General features: G+C 38.4%; 1 protein-coding gene across 5 annotated transcripts in view; it reads right to left on the reverse strand.

Moving 5' to 3' along the window:
• chd9 (chromodomain helicase DNA binding protein 9) overlaps positions 1–5,011 on the reverse strand; it is a 211,538-nt gene extending 206,527 nt beyond the window's left edge. For all 5 annotated transcript variants that reach the window (XM_061877078.1, XM_061877090.1, XM_061877086.1 and 2 more), the window contains exon 1: positions 4,878–5,011. The gene's annotated coding sequence lies outside the window, so the exon portion shown is untranslated. The remainder of the gene's footprint in view (positions 1–4,877) is intronic.
• Between the last annotated feature and the right edge of the window lie 7,915 nt (positions 5,012–12,926).

Consider the following 12,926-nt stretch of genomic DNA (forward strand, 5'->3'; position numbering starts at 1 on the left):
GTTAAAAATACTTTATATGACAGTAACACTGCTGTTTTTAAGGACCAACTGCAGAAACACTAGTCATATGACAGGAAAACTGCTGTTTTTAAGGACCTACAGCAAAAGACGGCGGTCAAAAATAATTTAAATGACAAAAACACGGCAGTTTTTAAGGACGTACTGCAAAAACACTAGACAAAGATAATCTACAAATCTGCATTTTTTGAGGACCAACAGTCAAGGAGCATCTATGACAGGAAAACTGTTGTTTTTAAGGGCCTATGGCGAAAGACAACAGTCCAAAATCGCTGAAATGACAAGAAATGACAAAGATCATCTATAAAACAGGAAACTGCTGTTTTCGGAGGACCTACTGCAAAAACACTAGTCAAAGAGCATCTATATGACAGGAAAACTGCGGATTTTGAGAACCTACTGCAAAAAACAGCAGTCAAAAATCCTTTGAATTACAAGAACACTGCCGTTTTTAAGGACCTACAGCAAAAACACTAGTCAAAGATCATCTATAACACTGCTATTTTTGAGGACCTACACTCAAGGAGCATGTATATGACGAGAAACTGTTGTTTTTAAGAACCTACAGCGAAACATATCAGTCCAAAATCCTTAAAATGACAAGATATGACAAAGATCATCTATAAAACAGGAAACTGCTGATTTTGAGGACCTACAGCAAAAACACTAGTCAAAGATGATTTATAAAACGACTATTTTTGAGGACCTACAGTCAAAGAGCATGTATATGACGGGAAACTGTTGTTTTAAGAACCTACAGCGAAAAATGTCAGTCCAAAATCCTTAAAATGACAAGATATGACAAAGATCATCTATGAAACAGGAAACGGCTGATTTTAAAGACCAATAGGCAAGGAGCATCTATGACAGGAAAAATTTTGTTTTTAAGAGCCTACAGCGAAAAACCACCCTAAAATGACAAGAAATTTAAAAAAAATCCTCTAAAAAACAGGAAACTGCTGTTTTTGGGGAACCTACTGCAAAAAAACAGCAGTCCAAAATCCTTAAAATGACAAAATATGACAAAGATCATCTATAAAAGAGGAAACTGCTAATTTTGAGGACCTAGAGCGAAAAACAGCAGTCAAAAACCCTTTAAATGACACTGCTGTTTTTGAGGATGCACTGTGAAACACGAGTCAAAGATCATCTATATGACAGAAACACTGCTACTTCAACAACGACATTCCTCTCTCTGTAGTGCCGTTTTAGGGACATATTGCAAAATAGCTAAAGATCGTCTATATGACAGGAGCACTTTATAAAACTATTAAAAAAGTTTGCAGCAGAGGGAGTGAGAGGTCGCCATGTTTGTTCTTATCTCAATTAACAGCCAGCAGGCTAACCTCTCAAGTCAAGTAGCATCCTTAGCAGCGATGGCTCCTTACTTCCAATTTCTATTTATTAGAATAAAAATAACAAAAGCTTCAAAGTTCAAACGGTTATCTCCAAAAAAAAAAAAATGTTAAGAGGACGAAGCCAAGGGTGGAATGTATGGTTGAAAATCCATTATATGACAGCAACACTGCTATTTTTAAGGAGCAACTGCAGAAACACTAGTCATATGACAGGAAAACTGCTGTTTTTAAGGACCTACAGCAAAAGACGGCGGTCAAAAATCCTTTAAATGACAAGAACACGGCAGTTTTTAAAAGGACCTTCTGCAAAAACACTAGTCAAAGATAATCTATAAATCTGCTATTTTTGAGGACCAACAGTCAAGGAGCATCTATGACAGGAAAACTGTTGTTTTTAAGGGCCTACGACGAAAAACGAAAGTCCAAAATCCCTGAAATGACAAAGATCATCTATAAAACAGGAAAGTGCTGTTTTTGGAGGATCTACTGCAAAAACATTAGTCAAAGAGAATCTATATGACAGGAAAACTGCTGATTTTGAGAACCTACTGCAAAAAACAGCAGTCAAAAATCATTTGAATGACAACAACACTGCAGTTTTTAAGGACCTACAGCAAAAATACTAGTTAATGATAATCTATAAAACTGCTATTTTTGAGGACATACAGTCAAGGAAAATGTATATGACGGGAAACTGTTTTTTTAAGAACCTACAGCGAAAAATGTCAGTCCAAAATCCTTAAAATGACAAGATATGACAAAGATAATCAATAAAACAGGAAACTGCTGATTTTGAGGACCTATAGCAAAAACACTAGTCAAAGATGATCTATAAAACTTCAATTTTTGAGGACCTACAGTCAAGGAGACTGTATATGACGGGAAACGTGTTGTTTTAAGAACCTACAGCAGAAAATGTCAGTCCAAAATCCTTAAAATGACAAGATATGACAAAGATCATCTATAAAACAGGAAACTGCTAATTTTGAGGACCTACAGCGAAAAACAGCAGTCAAAAACCCTTTAAATGACACTGCTGTTTTTGAGGATGCACTGTGAAACACGAGTCAAAGATCATCTATATGACAGAAACACTGCTACTTCAACAACGATATTCCTCTCTCTGTAGTGCCGTTTTAGGGACATATTGCAAAATAGCTAAAGATCGTCTATATAACAGGAGCACTTTATAAAACTATTAAAAAAGTTTGCAGCAGAGGGAGGGAGAGGTCGCCATGTTTGTTCTTATCTCAATTAACAGCCAGCAGGCTAACCTCTCAAGTCAAGTAGCATCCTTAGCAGCGATGGCTCCTTACTTCCAATTTTTATTTATTAGAATAAAAATAACAAAAGCTTCAAAGTTCAAACGGTTATCTTCAAAAAAAAAAAAAATGTTAAGAAGACGAAGCCAAGGGTGGAATGTATGGTTAAAAATCCATTATATGACAGCAACACTGCTATTTTTAAGGAGCAACTGCAGAAACACTAGTCATATGACAGGAAAACTGCTGTTTTTAAGGACCTACAGCAAAAGACGGCGGTCAAAAATCCTTTAAATGACAAGAACACGGCAGTTTTTAAAAGGACCTTCTGCAAAAACACTAGTCAAAGATAATCTACAAATCTGCTATTTTTGAGGACCAACAGTCAAGGAGCATCTATGACAGGAAAACTGTTGTTTTTAAGGGCCTATGACGAAAAACGACAGTCCAAAATCCCTGAAATGACAAAGATCATCTATAAAACAGGAACGTGCTGTTTTTGGAGGATCTACTGCAAAAACACTAGTCAAAGAGAATCTATATGACAGGAAAACTGCTGATTTTGAGAACCTACTGCAAAAAACAGCAGTCAAAAATCCTTTGAATGACAACAACACTGCAGTTTTTAAGGACCTACAGCAAAAATACTAGTCAAAGATAATCTATAAAACTGCTATTTTTGAGGATCTACAGTCAAGGAGCATGTATATGACGGGAAACTGTTTTTTTTAAGAACCTACAGCGAAACATGTCAGTCCAAAATCCTTAAAATGACAAGATATGACAAAGATAATCTATAAAACAGGAAACTGATGATTTTGAGGACCTACAACAAAAACACTAGTCAAAGATAATTTATAAAACAACTGTTTTTGAGGACCTACAGTCAAAGAGCATGTATATGACGGGAAACTGTTGTTTTAAGAACCTACAGCGAAAAATGTCAGTCCAAAATCCTTAAAATGACAAGATATGACAAAGATAATCTATAAAACAGGAAACTGATGATTTTGAGGACCTACAACAAAAACACTAGTCAAAGATAATTTATAAAACGACTGTTTTTGAGGACCTACAGTCAAAGAGCATGTATATGACGGGAAACTGTTGTTTTAAGAACCTACAGCGAAAAATGTCAGTCCAAAATCCTTAAAATGACAAGATATGACAAAGATCATCTATAAAACAGGAAACGGCTGATTTTAAGGACCAATAGGCAAGGAGCATCTATGACAGGAAAAATGTTGTTTTTAAGAGCCTACAGCGAAAAACGACCCTAAAATGACAAGAAATTTAAAAAATCATCTAAAAAACAGAAAACTGCTGTTTTTGGGGAACCTACTGCAAAAAACAGCAGTCCAAAATCCTTAAAATGACAAAATATGACAAAGATCATCTATAAAACAGGAACCTGCTAATTTTGAGGACCTAGAGCGAAAAAAAGCAGTCAAAAACCCTTTAAATGACACTGCTGTTTTTGAGGATGCACTGTGAAACACGAGTCAAAGATCATCTATATGACAGAAACACTGCTGCCTTAAGGACATACTTCAACAACGACAATCCTCTCTCTATATTGCTGCTTTAAGAACATACTGCAAAATAGCTAAAGATCGTCTATATGACAAGAGCATTTTATGCAACTATTAAAAAAGTTTGCAGCACTTTACCATAGAGGAGGGAGAGGTCGCCATGTTTGTTCTTGTCTCAATTAACAGCCAGCAGGCTAACCTCTCAAGTCAAGTAGCATCCTTAGCAGCGATGGCTCCTTACTTCCAATTTCAATTTATTAAAATAGAAATTAAAAAGGGCTCCAAAGTTCAAACGGTTATCTTAAAAAAAAAATGTTAAGAGGAGGAAGCCCAGGGTGGAATGGATGGTTGAAGGCTGGAGGTTGGAGGGGTCGACGGACGGCGATGTTGTCCGAGATAACAACACCGACAGCGGCTACCCCGGGTGTCATTTCCGGGGGTTGCTGCTGCTCCGCCGGACAATTAATCACAACAAACGGGCTCCACTCGCTACGAACCGGTCGCTGTCAGTTCAGGACCAGCGGACACAAGCACCACTTCCCCGCGGGTGGAACTGCGCTAAAAGAGCGGCTGTGATGTTCCAAAGTAGCCCCGCAGCAAGTGCGGTAAAAAAAAAAAGTCGACGGGCGTCGGAGTGACATGAGGCGCAACACTTGACAGCTTCCGGAAGAAGCCGAAACAAACCGAGCGGCGCGGCGGTGTCTTACCCGAAAACGGAGCCCCGGCTGTGCGCTGCGTGTTGTCGGTGAAGTTAGTTTCGCGGTGCTCGCCGCCACACAGCTGCTGCTCCGCCGCCGCCGCCGCCGCCGTTGCTGCTGCTGACGTCACTGTGATAACGCCTCATTTGCATACGAGTGACCTCCTCCCTGATTGGACGTCACACCGAGCCTTCGCCTCGATTTGGCCCCGGGTTTTAAAAACTCGTTCCCCGGGTCAGGGAGAGAGCGGGGGCGGGGGGCGTGCGGCGCCGCCCCGCGGATCCGCGCAGGAGAGAGGGGCCACGGATTCCGCGACCAAAGTCCTGCGCTTGATGACACGGGAGCATGTAAAATGGCCGCGTTAGGAGCCAAAGCCAATCCGGAGAGCTTTTACTTTGGCAGCACGAGTCAGTCCTTCATGCTAATCGTGTCAGCCAGGACCAAAAGGGCGCACGTCACCGCGGGAATATAGCGACCTCTAGTGGAGGAATGGCAGTACTGACCCTACTGCAAAAAACACGTGTCAAAGTTGTTCTGTGGGACAGGAGCGTTTTGCTGTTTTTAATTCACAAACACTACAAACAAGCTGGTCAAAGATCCTGTATAAGTCAGGAGTGCTATGTTGTTTTTAAGAACCTACAAAAGCGTGTTAAGTCATAGATCTTCTTTTTAAAAATGACTGCTGTTTTAAAGAATCTACGCCAAAATGTAAGGTCAAAGATTTTCCAGAGAAGTTCTGCTGCTCTTGAAAACTGAAAAAAGCAAGTCAAAGATCCTCTATATGACAGGAGCGCTCTGCTATTTTCCGAGAACCTTCTCCAAAAAACTATTCACTCTTTATTGGACAGGAGTGCTATGCTGTTTTTAAGAACCTACGCCAAAATGTAAGCTTTTCCATGAGATAAGTTCTACTGCTCTTGAAAACTGAAAAAAGCAAGTCAAAGATCCTCTATATGACAGGAGCGCTCTGCTATTTTCCGAGAACCTTCTGCAAAAAACTAGTCACTCTTTATTAGACAGGAGTGCTATGCTGCTTTTAAGAACCTACGCCAAAATGTAAGATTTTCCAGAGAAGTTCTGCTGACCTTGAAAACTGAAAAAATCAAGTCAAAGATCCTCTATATGACAGGAGCGCTCTGCTATTTTCGAAGAACCTTCTGCAAAAAACTAGTCACTCTTTATTAGACAGGAGTGCTATGCCGATTTTAAGAACCTACGCCAAAATGTAAAATTTCCAGTGAAGTTCTGCTGCTCCTGAAAACTGAAAAAAGCAAGTTAAAGATCCTCTATATGACAGGAGCGCTCTGCTATTTTTCGAGAACCTTCTGCAAAAAACTAGTCACTCTTTATTAGGAGTGCTATGCTGATTTTAAGAACCTACGCCAAAATGTAACATTTTCCAGAGAAGTTCTGCTGACCTTGAAAATTGAAAAAAGCAAGACAAAGATCCTCTATATGACAGGAGCGCTCTGCTATTTCCCGAGAACCTTCTGCAAAAAACTAGTCACTCTTTATTAGACAGGAGTGCTATGCTGATTTTAAGAACCTACGCCAAAATGTAAAATTTCCAGTGAAGTTCTGCTGCTCTTGAAAACTGAAAAAAGCAAGTTAAAGATCCTCTATATGACAGGAGCGCTCTGCTATTTTTCGAAAACCTTCTGCAAAAAACTAGTCACTCTTTATTAGACAGGAGTGCTATGCTATTCTTAAGAACCTAAGCCAAAATGTAAGATTTTCCAGAGAAGTTCTGCTGCTCCTGAAAACTGAAAAAAGCAAGTTAAAGATCCTCTATATGACAGGAGCGCTCTGCTATTTTTCGAGAACCTTCTGCAAAAAACTAGTCACTCTTTATTAGACAGGAGTGCTATGCTGATTTTAAGAACCTACGCCAAAATGTAAGATTTTCCAGAGAAGTTCTGCTGCTCTTGAAAACTGAAAAAAGCAAGTAAAAGATCCTCTATATGACAGGAGCGCTCTGCTATTTCCCGAGAACCTTCTGCAAAAAACTAGTCACTCTTTATTAGACAGGAGTGCTATGCTGCTTTTAAGAACCTACGCCAAAATGTAAGATTTTCCAGAGAAGTTCTGCTGACCTTGAAAACTGAAAAAAGCAAGTCAAAGATCCTCTATATGAAAGGAGCGCTCTGCTATTTTCCGAGAACCTTCTGCAAAAAAGTAGTCACTCTTTATTAGACAGGAGTGCTGTGCTGTTTTCAAGAACCTACTCCAAAATGTAAAATTTCCAGTGAAGTTCTGCTGCTCTTGAAAACTGAAAAAAGCAAGTAAAAGATCCTCTATATGACAGGAGCGCTCTGTTATTTTCCGAGAACCTTCTGCAAAAAACTAGTCACTCTTTATTAGACAGGAGTGCTATGCTGCTTTTAAGAACCTACGCCAAAATGTAACATTTTCCAGAGAAGTTCTGCTGACCTTGAAAATTGAAAAAAGCAAGACAAAGATCCTCTATATGACAGGAGCGCTCTGCTATTTTCCGAGAACCTTCTGCAAAAAACTAGTCACTCTTTATTAGACAGGAGTGCTATGCTGCTTTTAAGAACCTACGCCAAAATGTAAGATTTTCCAGAGAAGTTCTGCTGCTCTTGAAAACTGAAAAAAAGCAAGTTAAAGATCCTCTATATGACAGGAGCGCTCTGCTATTTTTCGAGAACCTTCTGCAAAAAACTAGTCACTCTTTATTAGACAGGAGTGCTATGCTGTTTTTAAGAACCTACGCCAAAATGTAAAATTTTCCAGTGAAGTTCTGCTGCTCTTGAAAACTGAAAAAAGCAAGTTAAAGATCCTCTATATGACAGGAGCGCTCTGCGGTTTTGCAAAGAACCTTCTGCAAAAAACTAGTCACTCTTTATTAGACAGGAGTGCTGTGCCGTTTTTAAGAACCTACGCCAAAATGTAAAATTTCCAGTGAAGTTCTGCTGCTCTTGAAAACTGAAAAAAGCAAGTTAAAGATCCTCTATATGACAGGAGCGCTCTGCGATTTTCCGAGAACCTTCTGCAAAAAACTAGTCACTCTTTATTAGACAGGAGTGCTATGCTATTCTTAAGAACCACCACCAAAATGTAAGATTTTCCAGAGAAGTTATGCTGCTCTTGAAAACTGAAAAAAGCAAGTTAAAGATCCTCTATATGACAGGAGCGCTCTGCGGTTTTGCAAAGAACCTTCTGCAAAAAACTAGTCACTCTTTATTAGACAGGAGTGCTGTGCCGTTTTTAAGAACCTACGCCAAAATGTAAAATTTCCAGTGAAGTTCTGCTGCTCTTGAAAACTGAAAAAAGCAAGTTAAAGATCCTCTATATGACAGGAGCGCTCTGCTATTTTTCGAGAACCTTCTGCAAAAAACTAGTCACTCTTTATTAGACAGGAGTGCTATGCTGTTTTTAAGAACCTACGCCAAAATGTAAGATTTTCCAAATAAGTTCTGCTGCTCTTGAAAACTGAAAAAAGCAAGTTAAAGATCCTCTATATGACCGGAGCGCTCTGCTGTTTTGCAAAGAACCTTCTGCAAAAAATTAGTCACTCTTTATTAGACAGGAGTGCTATGCTGTTTTTAAGAACCTACGCCAAAATGTAAGATTTTCCAGATAAGTTCCGCTGCTCTTGAAAACTAAAAAAAGCAAGTCAAAGATCCTCTATATGACAGGAGCGCTCTGCTATTTTCCGAGAACCTTCTGCAAAAAACTAGTCACTCTTTATTAGACAGGAGTGCTGTGCCGTTTTTAAGAACCTACGCCAAAATGTAAAATTTCCAGTGAAGTTCTGCTGCTCTTGAAAACTGAAAAAAGCAAGTTAAAGATCCTCTATATGACAGGAGCGCTCTGCGATTTTCCGAGAACCTTCTGCAAAAAACTAGTCACTCTTTATTAGACAGGAGTGCTATGCTATTCTTAAGAACCCACGCCAAAATGTAAGATTTTCCAGAGAAGTTATGCTGCTCTTGAAAACTGAAAAAAGCAAGTCAAAGATCCTCTATATGACAGGAGCGCTCTGCTATTTTCCGAGAACCTTCTGCCAAAAACTAGTCACTCTTTATTAGACAGGAGTGCTATGCTGTTTTTAAGAATCTACGCTACAATGTAAGATTTGCCAGAGAAGTTCTGCTGCTCTTGAAAACTGAAAAAAGCAAGTCAAAGATCCTCTATATGACAGGAGCGCTTTGCTATTTTCCGAGAACCTTCTGCAAAAAACTAGTCACTCTTTATTAGACAGGAGTGCTATGCTGTTTTTAAGAATCTACGCCAAAATGTAAGATTTTCCAAATAAGTTCTGCTGCTCTTGAAAACTGAAAAAAGCAAGTCAAAGATCCTCTATATGACAGGAGCGCTCTGCTGTTTTGCAAAGAACCTTCTGCAAAAAATTAGTCACTCTTTATTAGACAGGAGTGCTATGCTGTTTTTAAGAACCTACGCCAAAATGTAAGATTTTCCAGATAAGTTCCGCTGCTCTTGAAAACTGAAAAAAGCAAGTCAAAGATCCTCTATATGACAGGAGCGCTCTGCGGTTTTTCGAGAACCTTCTGCAAAAAAGTAGTCACTCTTTAATAGAATAGAATAAACTCTATTGTCATTATATTTACATATAACGAGATATAAAATGTAAGGCCAAAGACTTTTGCAAAGAAAAAAAAAAGATCCTCTATATGACAGGAGCGCTCTGCTGTTTTTTCAAGAACCTTCTACAAAAAAACTAGTAGCTCTTTAATAGAATAGAATGGAATCTATTGTCATTATATTTGCATATAAGGAGATATAAAATGTAAGGTCAAAGATTTTTTAAAACAAAAAAAGATCCTCTATATGACAGGAGCGCTCTGCTGTTTTTGAGAACCTTCTGCAAAAAAACTAGTCACTCTTTATTAGACAGGAGTGCTATGCTGTTTTTAAGAACCTACGCCAAAATGTAAGATTTTCCAGAGAAGTTCTGCTGCCCTTGAAAACTGAAAAAAGCAAGTCAAAGATCCTCCTCTACATGACAGGAGCGCTCTGCTGTTTTTCGAGGTCCTTCTGCAAAAAACTAGTCACTCTTTATTAGGCAGGAGTGCTATGCTGCTTTTAAGAACCTACGCCAAAATGTAACATTTTCCAGAGAAGTTCTGCTGACCTTGAAAATTGAAAACAGCAAGACAAAGATCCTCTATATGACAGGAGCGCTCTGCTATTTTCCGAGAACCTTCTGCAAAAAACTAGTCACTCTTTACTAGACAGGAGTGCTATGCTGTTTTTAAGAACCTACGCCAAAATGTAAGATTTTCCAAATAAGTTCTGCTGCTCTTGAAAACTGAAAAAAGCAAGTCAAAGATCCTCTATATGACAGGAGCGCTCTGCTGTTTTGCAAAGAACCTTCTGCAAAAAATTAGTCACTCTTTATTAGACAGGAGTGCTATGCTGTTTTTAAGAACCTACGCCAAAATGTAAGATTTTCCAGATAAGTTCCGCTGCTCTTGAAAACTGAAAAAAGCAAGTCAAAGATCCTCTAAATGACAGGAGCCCTCTGCTGTTTTTGAGAACATTCTGCAAAAAAACTAGTCACTCTTTATTAGACAGGAGTGCTATGCTGTTTTTAAGAACCTACGCCAAAATGTAAGGTGAAAGATCCTCTATTTGACAAAGACTCTGCTGTTAAAAACCTACTGCAAAAATGTGTTATTCTTTTTTACTTTTGATAAGAGAGTGTTCTGCTGTTTTTAAATCCATCCATATTCTACCAATTGTCCCTTTTGCGGTCGCTGGAGCCTATCTCAGCTGCATTACCAACACTAATCAAATCTACATTACAGGGGCATTCTGCCAAAACAATATGATGAAAATTCACGATAAAAATTTAGGTTTTTTTTAAAGGACCTACTACCAAAAAAAAAAAATTAAACAAAAGAAAAAGGTGAGTTCAATCTCTATGACAGGAGAGCTCCACCGTTTTTGGGAACGGACTACAAAACAGCCAGTTGAAGAACTTTTAAATGACCGGAGCATTCTGGTGTTGAGAACTTATTGTAAACAAGCTGGTCAAAGATCTTGTATGAGTCAGGAGTGCTATGTTGTTTTAAGAATCTACACAAGCATGTTAAGGCATAGATCCTCTTTTTAAAAATGACTTTGCTGTTTTGAAGAACTTACGGAAAAATATAAGGTCAAAGATTTTCCAGAGAAGTTCTGCTGTTTTTGAAAAAACAACAACAAAAAAACAACAACAAAGATCCTCTATATGACAGGAGCGCTCTGCTGTATTTTTGAGAACCTTCTGCAAAAAACTAGTCACCCTATTAGACAGGAGTGCTATGCTGTTTTTAAGAACCTACGCAAAAATGTTAGGTTAAAGATCCTCTATTTGACAAACACTGTTATAAAAACCTACTACAAAAACGTGTTATTGTTTTTCACTTTTGACAGGAGTGTTGTGCTGTTTTTAAGTCACAGACACTAATCAAATCTACATTACAGGTGTATTCCGCCAAAACGATAGGTCAAAAATTCACCATAATAATAGTGTGTTGCTGTTTTTATTTTTTTTTATTTTTTAAAAAGGACCTACAACTAACAAAAAAAGAAAGAAAAAAAAAAGGTGGTTTCAACCTCTATGACAGGAGAGCTCCACCGTTTTTGGGAACCTACTATAAAACAGCTAGTTGAAGAACCTTTAAATGACAGGAGCATTCTGGTGTTTTTGAGAACCTATAGCAAACAACAGAGTTAAAGATCCTCTATACGACAAATACTTTGCAGTTTTTGGGAGCCTATTGCAAAAATCTAGTCAAAAATCCTTTAAATGGCAGGAACGCTGCTGTTTTTAAGAACCTACACAAAAAAGTTAAGTCCCAGATGTCACGCTTTTGAGGACCTACTGCAAAAAAGCTAGTCAAAGATCTATTTTAGCAGTATGTTCCTGGTCTGATGAAAGTCCTGAGCCAGAGAGAGATCATGTCCACTGTTTTTAAAAAGGACATACTACCAAAAAAAAAAAAAAGACTGGTTCAACCTCTATGACAGGAGAGCTCCACTGTTTTTGGGAACATACTGCAAAACAGCCAGTTGAAGAACCTTTAAATGACAGGAGCATTCTGGTATTTTTGAGAACTTTTTGCGAATAAGTTGGTCAAAGATCCTCTGTGTGACAAATAATTTGCTGTTTTTGAGAACCTATTGCAAAAATCTAGTCAAAAATCCTTTAAACGGCAGGAACGCTGCTGTTTTTAAGAACCTACACAAAACAGTTAAGTCCCAGATGTCACGGTTTTGAGGACCTACTGCCAAAAAAAAAACTAGTCAAAGATCTATTTTAGCAGTATGTTCCTGGTCTGATGAAAGTCCTGAGTCAGAGAGAGATCATGTCCACTGTTTTTAAAAAGGACATACTACCAAAAAAATAAATAAGGCAGGGTCAACCTCTATGACAGGAGAGCTCCACTGTTTTTGGGAACATACTGCAAAACAGCCAGTTGAAGAACCTTTAAATGACAGGAGCATTCTGGTATTTTTGAGAACTTATTGCAAATAAGTTGGTCAAAGATCCTCTGTGTGACAAATACTTTGCTGTTTTTGAGAACCTATTGCAAAAATCTAGTCAAAAATCCTTTAAACGGCAGGAACGCTGCTGTTTTTAAGAACCTACACAAAAAAGTTAAGTCCCAGATGTCACTGTTTTGATGACCTACTGCAAAAAAAGCTAGTCAAAGATCTATTTTTGCAATAGGTTCCTGGTCTGATGAAAGTCCTGAGCCAGAGAGAGATCATGTCCACTGTTTTTAAAAAGGACATACTACCAAAAAAAAAAAAAGACGGGTTCAACCTCAACGACAGGAGAGCTCCACCGTTTTTGGGAACATACTGCAAAACAGCTAGTTGAAGAACCTTTAAATGACAGGAGCATTCTGGTGTTTTTGAGAACTTTTTGCAAATAAGTTGGTCAAAGATCCTTTGTGTGACAAATACTTTGCTGTTTTTGAGAACCTATTGCAAAAATCTAGTCAAAAATCCTTTAAATGGCAGAACACTGCTGTTTTTAAGTACCTACACAAAAAGTTAAGTCCCAGATGTCACTGTTTTGAT

The sequence above is a fragment of the Nerophis ophidion genome, linkage group LG02 (genome assembly GCF_033978795.1).
Source record: "Nerophis ophidion isolate RoL-2023_Sa linkage group LG02, RoL_Noph_v1.0, whole genome shotgun sequence".
Classification (NCBI taxonomy): domain Eukaryota; kingdom Metazoa; phylum Chordata; class Actinopteri; order Syngnathiformes; family Syngnathidae; genus Nerophis; species Nerophis ophidion.